At 35.4% G+C, this 13080-nt stretch overlaps 1 protein-coding gene across 4 annotated transcripts in view; it reads right to left on the bottom strand.

Annotated features, from left to right (window-relative positions):
• LOC145939671 (irregular chiasm C-roughest protein) overlaps positions 1–13080 on the bottom strand; it is a 201450-nt gene that overhangs the window by 33113 nt on the left and 155257 nt on the right. The window lies entirely within an intron of this gene.

Genomic DNA, 13080 nt, shown 5'->3' with positions numbered 1-13080 from the left:
ATAGATTGTTTCTTTTTCATTAATAGGATAGTGTACATATTCTTTTTAATTGTCGCGTTCCTGCGCCATGGTCTCTGGTCTATGATTTGTGATCTTTCGTCTTTCTCGCATTTTTTGCAAATAAAATCTAAACAAGTAAAATAATTTATGCTGCTAAATATTTCATTAGACGAAATGTACGTATGTTTAACACGTTTTGGGAGTGTGCAAATATTCCAAGGACAGCAAACTGTCGAAAGCGTGACTTTTACTCCCCGATAAATATGAATCGCTATCGCTAATGTAAACCCAACCTAATGCGAACAGCTAGTTAATCAGTGACTGGCGAAGAATTTAATGAAATTTGTTTCTCGATCGCTCGCAAACGCATGCTTTTTAATTAAAATTATGCAAATCCATGATTAATGGCGCAACCGGAGAATCGACGCGCGAGTAATGATCAACAGAATATTTAAATACGAAAAAATATTCATTTTAAATGTGTTTCCGTGCCGCACAAAAAGAATACATTAAATCATAGAATAGCTTATCAATCGATTGCTTAGTGCGATAAAATATTGAGCCGTGAAAATAGAAATCACACAACCTTTTATACAAAAGTTTTATAATTTTTACGAAATATTAACAAATAAAATATAATTTCTTCAATTATATTTTGTCTGCTATATATAATTATATTTTGACTATTTGGTTTTATTGCTTTATGGTCTCTGGTCTGTACTTTTTGGTCCTTGGTTTATTGTCTCTGGTCTTTGGTCTATGGTCTACGATCTCTAGTCTATGATCTATGGTTTATGGTTTTTGATCTATGGTCTGTGGTCTCTGGTCTCTGGTTTATGGTCTGGTTTAGTCTTTCGTCTATGATTGGAAACTTTTAAGATATCTATTATAAAATATATTGAGATTTCAAGCAAACCGCACACAAACAAAATATATCAAAATCCTTTAATATTAATTACTAAATATTACTCAATTTTTGTAAAATCATTGAAATAATGGTTCGATGAGAACTCTGTGTATAATGAGTCTATCCGAATGGTTGAAATTTAGACATTGTGCACGATCCATTTCCGTAATAATAATATATGTAATACCAGAGAGAATATCGATTTAATTAATAGATACGCAAATGTGATTTCGCGATAATAAATAATGCGAAAGTTAAACTCTCATGAAATATAATATTTTTTTGCACAATTCACATTTCAAACTGCGGATCAAATTTTTCAGAAAGATATATATATATATATATATATATATATATATTACATTATATAATAATTAGAAATTAATAATCACGTAAGAGAAATATATATATATATATAAATTTCTCTCTCTCCTACATATTTATACACAAGTGTTTTTAATATAAATTTGTCGTAAAAGCTAAAATTTTTAACACTAGACACAAGCGCGCTACGCGCGCATTATTTCTCGATTTTATATAAAAAAGAATGATATTATTATATAAAGTTTGTTTAAACTTGATTAATATTTTTTGACAGAAATCAGCTATTAAAGTAATAGTATGAAATTTAAAATGATAATATGTTTTAAATCATATGTTATAATTTCTTAAACTCGATTAATATTTTTGACAGTTATCAGCTGATTTCTGTCAAAAAATATTAATCGCAGAGATAAAGCATTAAAACGTATTATTTAAAACACATTACTATTTTAATTTTTACAATATATATTATTTTAAAATTTAATTGCAATTAACGCTTTAATCAGCTGATTTCTGCGTCAAATAATATTAATAAAGTGTTAATTTGCTAATTAAATTTTAAACTAATAATAGGTTATAAAATGTAAAATAGTAATATGTTGTAAATAATATGTTATAATGCCTTATCTGCGATTAATATTTTTTGACAGAAATCAGCTGATAACTGTCAAAAATATTAATCGAGTTTAAAGAATTATAACATATTATTTAAAACATTATTACTTAAATTTTTATACCAATTTATTATTTTAAAAATTAATTAGCAAATTGACGCTTTAATCAGCTGATATTTGTCAAAAAATATTAATAAAGTAAAAATTTGCTAACTAAATTTTAAAATAATAATATATTATAAAAATAAAAATAAAAATATATTGTAAATAAATCACGTAAATTCGCGCGATAGAAATGTAAGAAAGCATTTTTAATATATAATATTTGCATATAACATTTGCAGAATTATATGAAGTAATGAATTATTCATTTAATATATTTGCATTTGTACTTTGTTTCAGAAAATTCTAGGAGAAACATTTCGATCTGCCGATTTCGCCGATTATGGACACACGTAATCTTTTTTCGCAACGCGAAATAGGTAAGTGAGAATATGTATCAGACACGTATTTTTCGATCTCGTGACCAACAGAAATTCGGTATAACTGTTAAACATTAATAAGCATCATGCACGCGCGACAAAATCAGGCAATATTTACACGATCGAAACATATCAGTGCGCATAATGTTAATTAATTATTGCTGGAGTAAATGCCTCTCATTTGTCTTGTGTTTGATTTCGCGCTTTTACCATGGCTTTACCATCAGAAAAATTCGTAACGTTGAAAAAGGTTTTTATTTTATACAAAAATTATCAATCTGTTTTAAAAATATTAATGACGAATAATTATTGCAAAATACATATGTATTTTGCATGTTTTGCATAGTCTGATGTCTCGAATATCTTTTAACATTGCAGATGTCGAGTCACGAGTGCAATATGAGATAAGTGTCACAGGTACCTTGTACCTTCGAACGTCGCGTGTGACGAGTCGGGAATGTCGAATCTATTAGCGACGAACGAACGTCTCGATCTACCCATTGGATTACGCGGTCGGGCATCCGCGATTATTTAAAATCGGCGTTCGTCGCTTCGCGAGTTCGAGTGTTTGTCGTGAGACGTTTCTCCAAACACGTATTTCGCGAAATTTATAATAAATATCGCCGGGTACCTGCCGCGTGTGACGAACCGCGAGTGTCGAATTTAGCGACGAACGAACGTCTCGATCTACCCATTGGATTACGCGGTCGGGCATCCGCGATTATTTAAAATCGGCGTTCGTCGCTTCGCGAGTTCGAGTGTTTGTCGTGAGACGTTTCTCCAAACACGTATTTCGCGAAATTTATAATAAATATCGCCGGGTACTTGCCGCGTGTGACGAACCGCGAGTGTCGAATTTAGCGACGAACGAACGTCTCGATCTACCCATTGGATTACGCGGTCGGGCATCCGCGATTATTTAAAATCGGCGTTCGTCGCTTCGCGAGTTCGAGTGTTTGTCGTGAGACGTTTCTCCAAACACGTATTTCGCGAAATTTATAATAAATATCGCCGGGTATCTGCCGCGTGTGATGAGCCGCGAGTGTCGAATCTAGCAACGAACGAACGTCTCGATCTACCCATTGGATTACGCGGTCGGGCATCCGCGATTATTTAAAATTGTCGTTCGTTGCTTCGCGAGTTCGAGTGTTTGTCGTGAGACGTTTCTCCAAACACATATATCGCGCAATTTGTGATAAGTGTTGCGGATACCTTTTAACATCGCGGGATAGATGGCGAGATGGCGATGCATCGACCGGTGAGTCTATTATTTTATTTATTTAATATTTATATTATCTAAATATTGTGAAAAATTTCATAGGCACATAAGCACCTTTTCGTATAATTAAATATCTAAAGTTAAAGTATTATAACATATTATTTACAACTTATTACTATTTTAATATTTTTAACATATTATTTTAAAATTTAATTAACAAATTAACACTTTATTAATTATTATTATTTTATTATATATAAAATAATATATTTTTTTACAGAAATCAGCTGATTAACGCGTTAATTTACTAATTAAATTTTAAAATAATAATATGTTAAAAATATTAAAATAGTAATATGTTGTAAATAACATATTATAATACCTTATCGGCGTCTTAACATGTCTCTTTTAGAAAGGGATTAAATGCAATATTGAATGAAAATACGACACTTTTTGATGACGAATTCGAGATGATGTGTTGAAAATCTGTTATCGGTTTATGAGTCGCCGTAGGCAATAGACGATGAATGATCTACATAGTTGTATCGAAACGGTGCAAAGCATATTTATATTTGATTTTTTATTCGCTCTCGTGATATTTGCCGTTGGACATTTTTTTGTAATGCTCACAATGAAATAAAATGAATGCTGCGTTATCGAAATTCACGCGCGCCTTTTGCTAAAAATGTATTTACAAAAATCCTATTTTAATCATAACAGAGTAAAGGCAAACGATAAATCTTCTATTATATGTCTCAGTAGTTGTCTTAATATGTTTAAAGTATAATAATTTATATTGAATTAAATTAAATTGGAAAAAAAAACTAAAAAAGATTGAAGCATATTAAAAATCCTTTTAAAGAAACTAATGGAATGGAAATAAAAATAAATGTATCGTACTCTTTTTTGCGAAAAGAAAATGGTATCGAGAGGGGTTAATTAAATATTCGGTAGAATGCACTCTTAGAATTCGCTTGTTCCTTTATTCGCATTCCGCTTGCTGCGCCTCGGGTATCGAAAAGTTTACGACAGAAATGAATAAAACAGCAGGATTTTCCGAAATAATTTCCACTAAGTTGAGCAACGAAGAGTTGTCTTGGTCGCATATAATTCCAAAATTAATATTAAGCAGCGCATCTAATAATTGTTCTCAAACACGTGACGTCTATTTGCTGCGATTCTCACGCAATTGTTTAAATTATTATATTCTGTACACTTTCACTCTGATAGCATCTCTCTTTCTCCTTCTCTTTCTCTCTTCTTGGCCCCTTCGTCTTCCCCACAACTCCAAAGTTCCAAGACTTTCTGTCGTATTGCCGCGGAAATTCCCCTTCCGAGATACCGCAAAAGTTTCCACAAGACAGGATTTTAATATTACTTTTATATTACCTTATTATTGCCCCCTTATTCTATTTATAAGTAATGTACGATGAAATGCGGTAAACGTATAAAACATATATATATTGTCTCGCGTGAACGATAACAATTCACCGTAATTATCCCGATTAGTCTTGAAAAATCTGAGGAATCTGGGCAGCGAGATAAAATCGAAGGAAACATTTAATAAATGCAGACCTTTTTCGATTTTACGACTTAATGTACAAGCTATCTCGTTCTCTCGGAGACGCTCGTTCTATCTAAAGCCGCCAATATTGCTGAATCTATCGTAGCCTTATCGGCCTTCATTAGGGGAATCGCATCGGGAGAGAAGGGGGAAAGAAAACGCGCGAGAGAGCAAGAGGAACGGTGTAATTCCACGAGAAATTCAGAGTCACCACAGTCGAATGCCTCGCTGCAGAGCTCTCGCCATAATCCGATTTCGCCTCTCTCTTCTTCTTTCCTGCCTTCGCGCGCGCATTCGTTCTCGCGCATCCCTTCGTTTGCCTTTCAACTGATAACTAGTAATTAAACAGCTCCAACAACGGGATAGGGCATTTACTCGCGCAATTCCCTGCCCCCGCACATTTCTTCAACACCTCTCCTCTTTTCCTCTTTCTCTCTCTCTCTCACACTTTCTGTTACTGCTACCACTACTCTAACGTTTTCTCTCCGCCTCGTCGCCTCGCTTATTCTACATCCCGTAACTCCACTTTCAGAGCTATTGTCCATCGCGCGAGTTGTCCGTACGGGGGTGCCGGGGTAGAGAGTGCGTGGATGCCCACGGGAAATTATTAGTTGTGAATCTATTCATCTTACCGGAGAAAACCGCTACGGGATATCCTGATACGATTCTCAATACGCTTCGTAATAAAACTGGACGCGCGAGCGCTTCGAAATCTCTAGCCCAGAGGGCATTTATCCGTGTATTCCCGCCGCTCCGGACCAGAAAATGTGGAATGCACGCTTTAATGCCGGGTAAACGATAAAAAAAATGAATCATGTATGATTAAGATGAGCGGAAGGATAATACGAACGTTCGATAAGGATTAGCTCTGCAGTAATGTTTATTGAAATATAAAGATTTAAAATTAAAATAATAAGTATCACCGCGTAATCATGATTTTGCGACGAATGATATCTTTTTCTACGGATAAAGTGATTATTGTTTCAGTCGTTAATATTACGATTTTTCATGCGCATTCACACACCTAGCATAAATAAGGATATTCGAAATAGAGACGCATGTCTATTTCAAGTCACATTTTACTGTACATAATTCCGAAGATCTCTATTAACATTGAAATGAAAAGTAAGACGCACAGTCTTCTTGTAGAGAAATAAGAATCTGACTTGTAAAAAAAAAGCTGTTTTCGCTTTTTTTCTTAAGATTGATTTTTAATTCTGAATTAATATTTTTCTTTTATTTGAATTTTGTACGTCCCTAAATATCTTTCGAATTTCTTTTCGCATTACTTCGTATAATTACGGCAAAGGATAATGAAAATCCAAAGTTGTTTCGCGGATATTATCGAATTTCTTCGATAATTGAATCCGGCATGCCGATCGAACGAATGCCGAATTAATACCGTTTGCTCGCCGTTGTACACTAACTTTCTCCTCTTCCTGCTCATTCCATTCATCCCTCGCCTTGACGAAGCTCACCACGAGTTCCATCCAAGTGCGCAGCTATGCCCGGCCATGCTTTCGCGAAATTTACAGACGCGATTAATGTCACGACTGGCTCGTCCGGCAGGCGTTCGCTTGCCTAGCGGCCGTTTGTAGGCCTAACCGTTGCTAATTTCGGAGGAAATTATGGCCCGACTATTACACAGCCTAACCTAAGCTAGAGTGGCCTCACATGTGCCCATGTATTAACGTGCACGGCGCTCTACGTCGTCTTACGTGAAAGGCTCTCGCTGTTTATTATTGGCGGCGCTCGGCGCTCTCCCGCGATTTATCATCGCGATAGACTCGCGCGGACCCTCACAAGCCATGTCCGTGGGATGTTATCGTTTTGGCCGTTTGCGGCTCGATTCGAATACCGGAATCACCGGCCAACGGCCGACCAAATGCCGATATGCCAGAGTAGATAAAGCCGCGCGCCCGCTGATTACACGATTATTTCGTGTCGGGAGACCAAATCCGCGCAACCCCGTCGACAGTAAACACACAAGCTTTTGCAAGGCCGCGAACGAGCGGCCGGTCGTTCTCGCGAGCGGCCGAATATATCAGAGCTTCGGAAAACCCGTCGGATTACGTTTTCGATATTTTCGCAGCTACGGCGCGCGCCCGAGTTATCGGGCGGACGATGTGTTTTTCTCGCTCTCCTCTCTCTATCTCTCTCTCTCCCTCTCTTTTATTTATCCCCCCCTTTTTTTCCTACACTTGGTTTCCGCTACCGGTACCGCGAGACCGAACGAGTTCGAGCGAAATTTGCAGCGTAATCGCATCGCGTGTAAAGACAATCCCGCACTGTTAGTTAGGCCATGTGTGATTTACTACGTATTGCAATAAAGGCCGGTAACCGCGCGCGATGTTATCATCGTGCCGTTTGTCTAGTTACAGAGCCAACTGAGAGAGAGAGAGAGAGAAAGAGAGTGTGAGAGAGGGGGAGAGTTTACCGAAACAACTAACGCCACACGTTCCCGAGTAGAGGATTAATGGCCTTATGTTAAAGCTATCTTGATTATAACGCCAAGTCTACGATTTAATCAATTTATTGATGCACAAGCAACACGCGATTAATATTTAAGACGAGGCGTCATTATGATGCAAGAAATCGAAAAGTTTTTGTCTTTTATTTTGATGTTATATTATCGACAATCTCTATTTACCGCAAATATCGAATCGAGAAAGAGATTCGATGTGATATATTTACTATTTATTTCTCAATATTCAAAGATATTCTCTACGTTAGTCGGAGGAAGTTCTGTTTGCCATGCAATGTTATTCTTAGCAGAAAAGTTTTTCGCTCGCAATACCGCTTTTTTTCTAGTATTTGAGTTACAAATTTTTAGTATTCAAGTTACAAACGTTGCTGCATAACCTTTTTCTCGTATCTCGTACGTGATTTTTCTTAAAAAAACGAAAACAAAAAACGACAATCTTAACTTCGACATATAAAATTACAGACGTCGAGCAATACGACGAGAATTTTTTAAGTCTTCAGCCATTTTTATGCTCTTTGAAACATAAAATGTTCTAGTCTTGCAACGCGGAAAGCCGAGTACCCGCATAAATTATGCATCCGGAAGGGGGTGAAACTCTCTGCCGCGCAAACTTTGGGTTCTCGACGCCGGGATCGTATTTGTAAAATTCAACCTGTATTAATGAACAAAACCGACCCCATGCTTAAGAAGGATGTTTTACGTTAAAATATTTGACAATGTAGAGCGCCGACCCTCGAAACGATACGTCGTAGAGTGGGTTTATCACAGTCGTGAAATTATAATATTAACTCTGTATACATTATTCTCCAGCGCAAGTATATATTCATCAATCGCAAATACATTTAGATTTACATTATTAAGCAAACGTTAATTTCTTCATTATTATCACAAACGATTTTTTTCGCTATTTTTTTTTACATCGCGTTATGTTGTCTCGCGAATATAGTTGTAGACTAATTTTCGCGAAATTTTGGTCGGTTAAAATGCGCGCCGTAGAATTATATTCCTTGTTAACGAATTATAATTAAACGCGACGGTTTGCAGCATAATGTTCGTTTCTTGACTCGTGCAATTAAAATTAATTATGACTGTAGCGGGGCGGACAACGCAAGAGTTAATTAATATTGTTTGCGATGTATTGTTCCGCCACATCGAGTAAATCCATTATGGCTCTTCTCGTGTGCCTTTACTGCCAAAAGATCCTTCCTCCTTTGTCCGCTTTCTACGTTAGATTCTACCTCCAAAATGTTCTCGAATTGTAATACGAAAGATCCTAGAGCGTAATATCAAGTGACTCTGTGCAATAAAATATAGTATTGATATAAGATATTTCTCTCGGAAATTGATATTTTTTTCTCAGAAATTGATAACTTTATATGCGATCGAAACGGCGACATTCTACAATTACAAAAGTTTCGAGAGTTTTCATCATTTTCTTATCGAATATTCGAATTCATTATTCAAAAAATTCGGCGGGAGTTTTAATATAATCAAGACTCACACTTTTGTCTGATGTCAAAGTTTTCTGGCATTATAATTTTTCACGTTTAATGCAACAAACTTTAGTTGACGCGCAGGTGTGTAGTATTCGAAGAGAGAGGATCTCTCTTCCCCGTAAAACTTCCTGACCCGGTAACACCGACGCGCGTTAACATTTTCTAAATAGGATGGTTGTCATCATCATTCATCCAGTTGGCTATTCACCATAAAATTTTCCCCATTTTCCGAATAATACGATTATTAAAAGGTAATAAAGAAAATAAAACAGTATAAAAATACATATAGAATAAGCGAATAAAAGAGAAACAATATTGATACACAGTGATATATGTACTTTAGAACTTCAAGGGAATTTAAAAAAAAATCTAGAGAATGTAAAGTCGAGTTTGCGAGAAAGCAGTGATTGAAAAACACTGTTTTACAATATTGCATTTACACAGCTCACCAATATAGTGTCTCGGCAAACTCTATCAGTTTAAACATAAAATATTATCGTTATGTAATGTCTCGAAACAACTCTGCGAAAACTTAACATAAAAGAAAATTGTAAAATATAGATCTTTCAAGAAAGCTATTTTAGAAAGTCGTAACGATAACAGCTGCGCAAACAATAGCGTAGCAAAAGTTTGTAGCGCGAAAATTACCAAGCTATAGTATTCGTCGAAGTAAATTCAACTGATTATAAATGATTATCCTAACTGACATTACGATATATAACGTTGACTATATAATAGCGAAAGTAATTATCCCGACATTACAGAGAAATCTACGGATGAAGTGCTGTATGTCAAAGCTTCTCTAAGGTTTATTCAACGGAAGTCCTGAGAGAAGCGTTAATTACAGTCGAGAAAATGTACATTTCAATTGGCCTTTTAACTTTCATAGACGCGAATGAATACAGGAAAATACACTCGATTATGATTTTCGCTATTCGGTTTTAATTGAGGACGGTATTATAAAAAAGAATTAATTACACCGTAAAATTTGAAAGAATGGATTGTATATGCAACTACGATATCGGTAGTTGAACTTTGCATTAAAAGAAAGATAATTGAAAAATATAAAAGTCGATATTGCGCGGCGTTCAGGTAAATCGGCTTAAAATATTTCTTTAAAATTTCCAACTTGATTTACCACAGAAACTCCTAGTCAATGGGTTAAATCGCTTTATATAATACTACCGTTCAACAAAGCTGTACAACTCGAAAGAGTGAATCAACCATTGGCACATCGATGGAAATAGCGGATGAATATGCCGCTACAGTCAAAACAAAATCAAAAAGAGTGCAAAAAAGCGCTTTATCATTTAATGCAGGAGCGCGCGTCAATTTTGCTCGCACGACCACCACGGACGAGTGACTGGACGAAGCTTTTCGCGTCATCCCGCACCGCACGAAATTTCCCGGGGAAATTATTTTCGATAACATCCTGACGTTTAACGGCTGAAACACGTGGTATTACGAACGGCTCACACACGTTCCATCGGGCAAAAGCTTCCGTGGCACAGACGACAATTAAAAAGGATGAAAAACAAACAATAAAATTTACTTGGAGATTATATAGTGCACTACATGAAAATATGTATATTTAACAGCATATCAAATAAAATTATATAAATGGTCTCTGGTCTGGTCTCTGGTCTCTGATCTGAGAAAGAAATTCGGAAGATATTTAGAGGAACGTACAGTATTCAAATAAAAGAAAAATTAATTCAGAACCAAAAATCAAACTTAAAAAAAAAAAAGCGAAAACAGTTTTTTTACAAGTCAGATTCTTATTTCTCTACGGGGAGACTATTTATGCGCCTTACTTTTCATTTCAATGTTAATAGAGATCTTCGGAATTACGTACAGCAAAATATGACCTGAAATAGACATGCGTCTTAATTTCAAATATCTTGATCTACGCTGATGATGCCCCTCTTATCACGATCGTAATTTGTCTGTACTAAAAATAAATATTTGCCGCGTTTTCATGCAAGTGCCGACCGTCTGGCAAGGGCTAATGCATCATTACAGATAGTTATCCTTTAATCGACAAACTAACCGTATATCCTAAGATCGCAGCAATTACCAATTAAACGCGTCTAGAATATCTGATTGGTGCTAACGCGAAGCCTCATTCGCGCATGTGCAGAGAGCTGGAGTTGCAGCTTCGAATTTGTTATCTCGTCGCAGAGTGTGAACATTACCATATGGATAAGGCAAGATTTCGGTAAAAGTGCTTTAAAGCTCAGCAGGTCCGAAATGCGGTTGAATTTTTCATGCCGCAGTAGAACGTGCTAGCGCTGCATATGTGATTTATCATATTTAAATACAGAGAGATTGTTTTGATATTTTTACGTTAATTAATAACGTTGATGAAATAAATCGTCGCGAGCACATTTTCAGACGAGTGCAAACAACGTTTGTTTTCAATGAAAATAAAAGTATCGAGTGTGAAATATAAATTATGAATTCATTCGAGACACATTTATCTTTATCTTTAGATGCCCTGCCAATTTTTCTAGCACTCGAAACTATTTCGCTACACGCGAGGAAGGTTGTAAAACAAGTTAGCCTAATATTTACAATGACGGTAGCGCGATCATTCGGGCCAATTATCGCGGCCCGATATGGTCTCCCGAACAGTTAGCAAATAGAAGGAAGATGGACGATATACGCGATGATTACCGCGTTGATAGTAGCGCGACAGAACTCGCGTTCGAAATTATACTCAGCTTTTACTGCCCAACGGTTCAATCAGCACTACTGGCCACTGTGTCGACGATCGTATTGATTTCGTAAACCAACTGGCGTATCATGGTTTCTCGTTGCGGTTTGAAATTCGCTAAAATTTCAGTATCATATGCTCGTTCTCGCCATTATTTTGGCACCGATAACGGCATTGATTTGTAACGAAATAATGCACTTGCGCGATATTCTAGCGAATTAAACGCTTATGTGATATATATGCAATGCAATGGTTATTGCATCGTTTATACGAATTTGATCATCTCGATTTTCTAATGTTGGATTAAACCCGTTAATCAATTATTTTGTATATGTGCGAAATCTTAGTTAAGGTAGAGAGTTGCAAAATCATACGGCAGCAAAACTTTATGTTCCCTTTACTTAACATTGAGTTAAGATATTCAAATATTTTTATTTCTTCTAATGTTTGGCTACAATCTGATCGCGCGCACGATGTTTTCTGCTGAGTACGACGCTTTCTCAATTTTTATTCTGATTTAAATGAATAAAAACTTTTAACAATTTTAATCATAATTTCTATAATTTTTGATAAAATTGAAATTTCTTTAAATCAAATAATCATAGTTTACTTATTTCCGAATAAAAAATAACAATCGAATCAGTGATTTCCGAGAAAAAGGTAAATAGGTCGAAAAGTATTTAAAATTTTTGAAAATTTTACAGAAGTTTCGAAGGATTTGACAATTTTTATATATTTGACATTGATTTCTATGTATTTTTTTAAACATATTCAAAAATTATAATTTTATATAATTCAAAATATTTGGAAAATTATTTACCTTTTTTAATAAAAAGAATTTTGTTATTTTAATCATTTTTAAGTGCACTCTCCCTTAATTCACGTTTCTATATAATCGTCTGTGCGGCAAATCTAATAATTAAACCACACGGCAACGACGGGAATCGGAACCAAATGGAGATCGGTTCTATATTAAATTTATAGCGTTTTCGATTTACACGCTACTGATGAGAATATGAGCATAATTAAAACCAATTTTCACGATTTTGTCTTTAATTACGAATGCATTTATTATTATGCGTATATATGTGAAGCGATAAACATTTTCAGTTCTTGTCATGTTTTATATATAATATAATTATTAGATATTAATTCGCGGAGAGAGTAGAGTACTTGAATATAAATATTCTTTATAAATGTAATGAAGCTCCCAAAGAAGATAGAACTGAGTGCCCTCGAATCATGTTTCTAATATTTCATGTATAAATCGAAT

The sequence above is a fragment of the Prenolepis imparis genome, unplaced genomic scaffold (assembly GCF_030444845.1).
Source record: "Prenolepis imparis isolate NDT839.2.m4 unplaced genomic scaffold, iyPreImpa1.0 SCAF_8, whole genome shotgun sequence".
Lineage (NCBI taxonomy): Eukaryota > Metazoa > Arthropoda > Insecta > Hymenoptera > Formicidae > Prenolepis > Prenolepis imparis.
The sequence above is the reverse complement of the archived record's forward strand: the minus strand, read 5'-3'. Positions and strand labels throughout refer to the sequence as shown.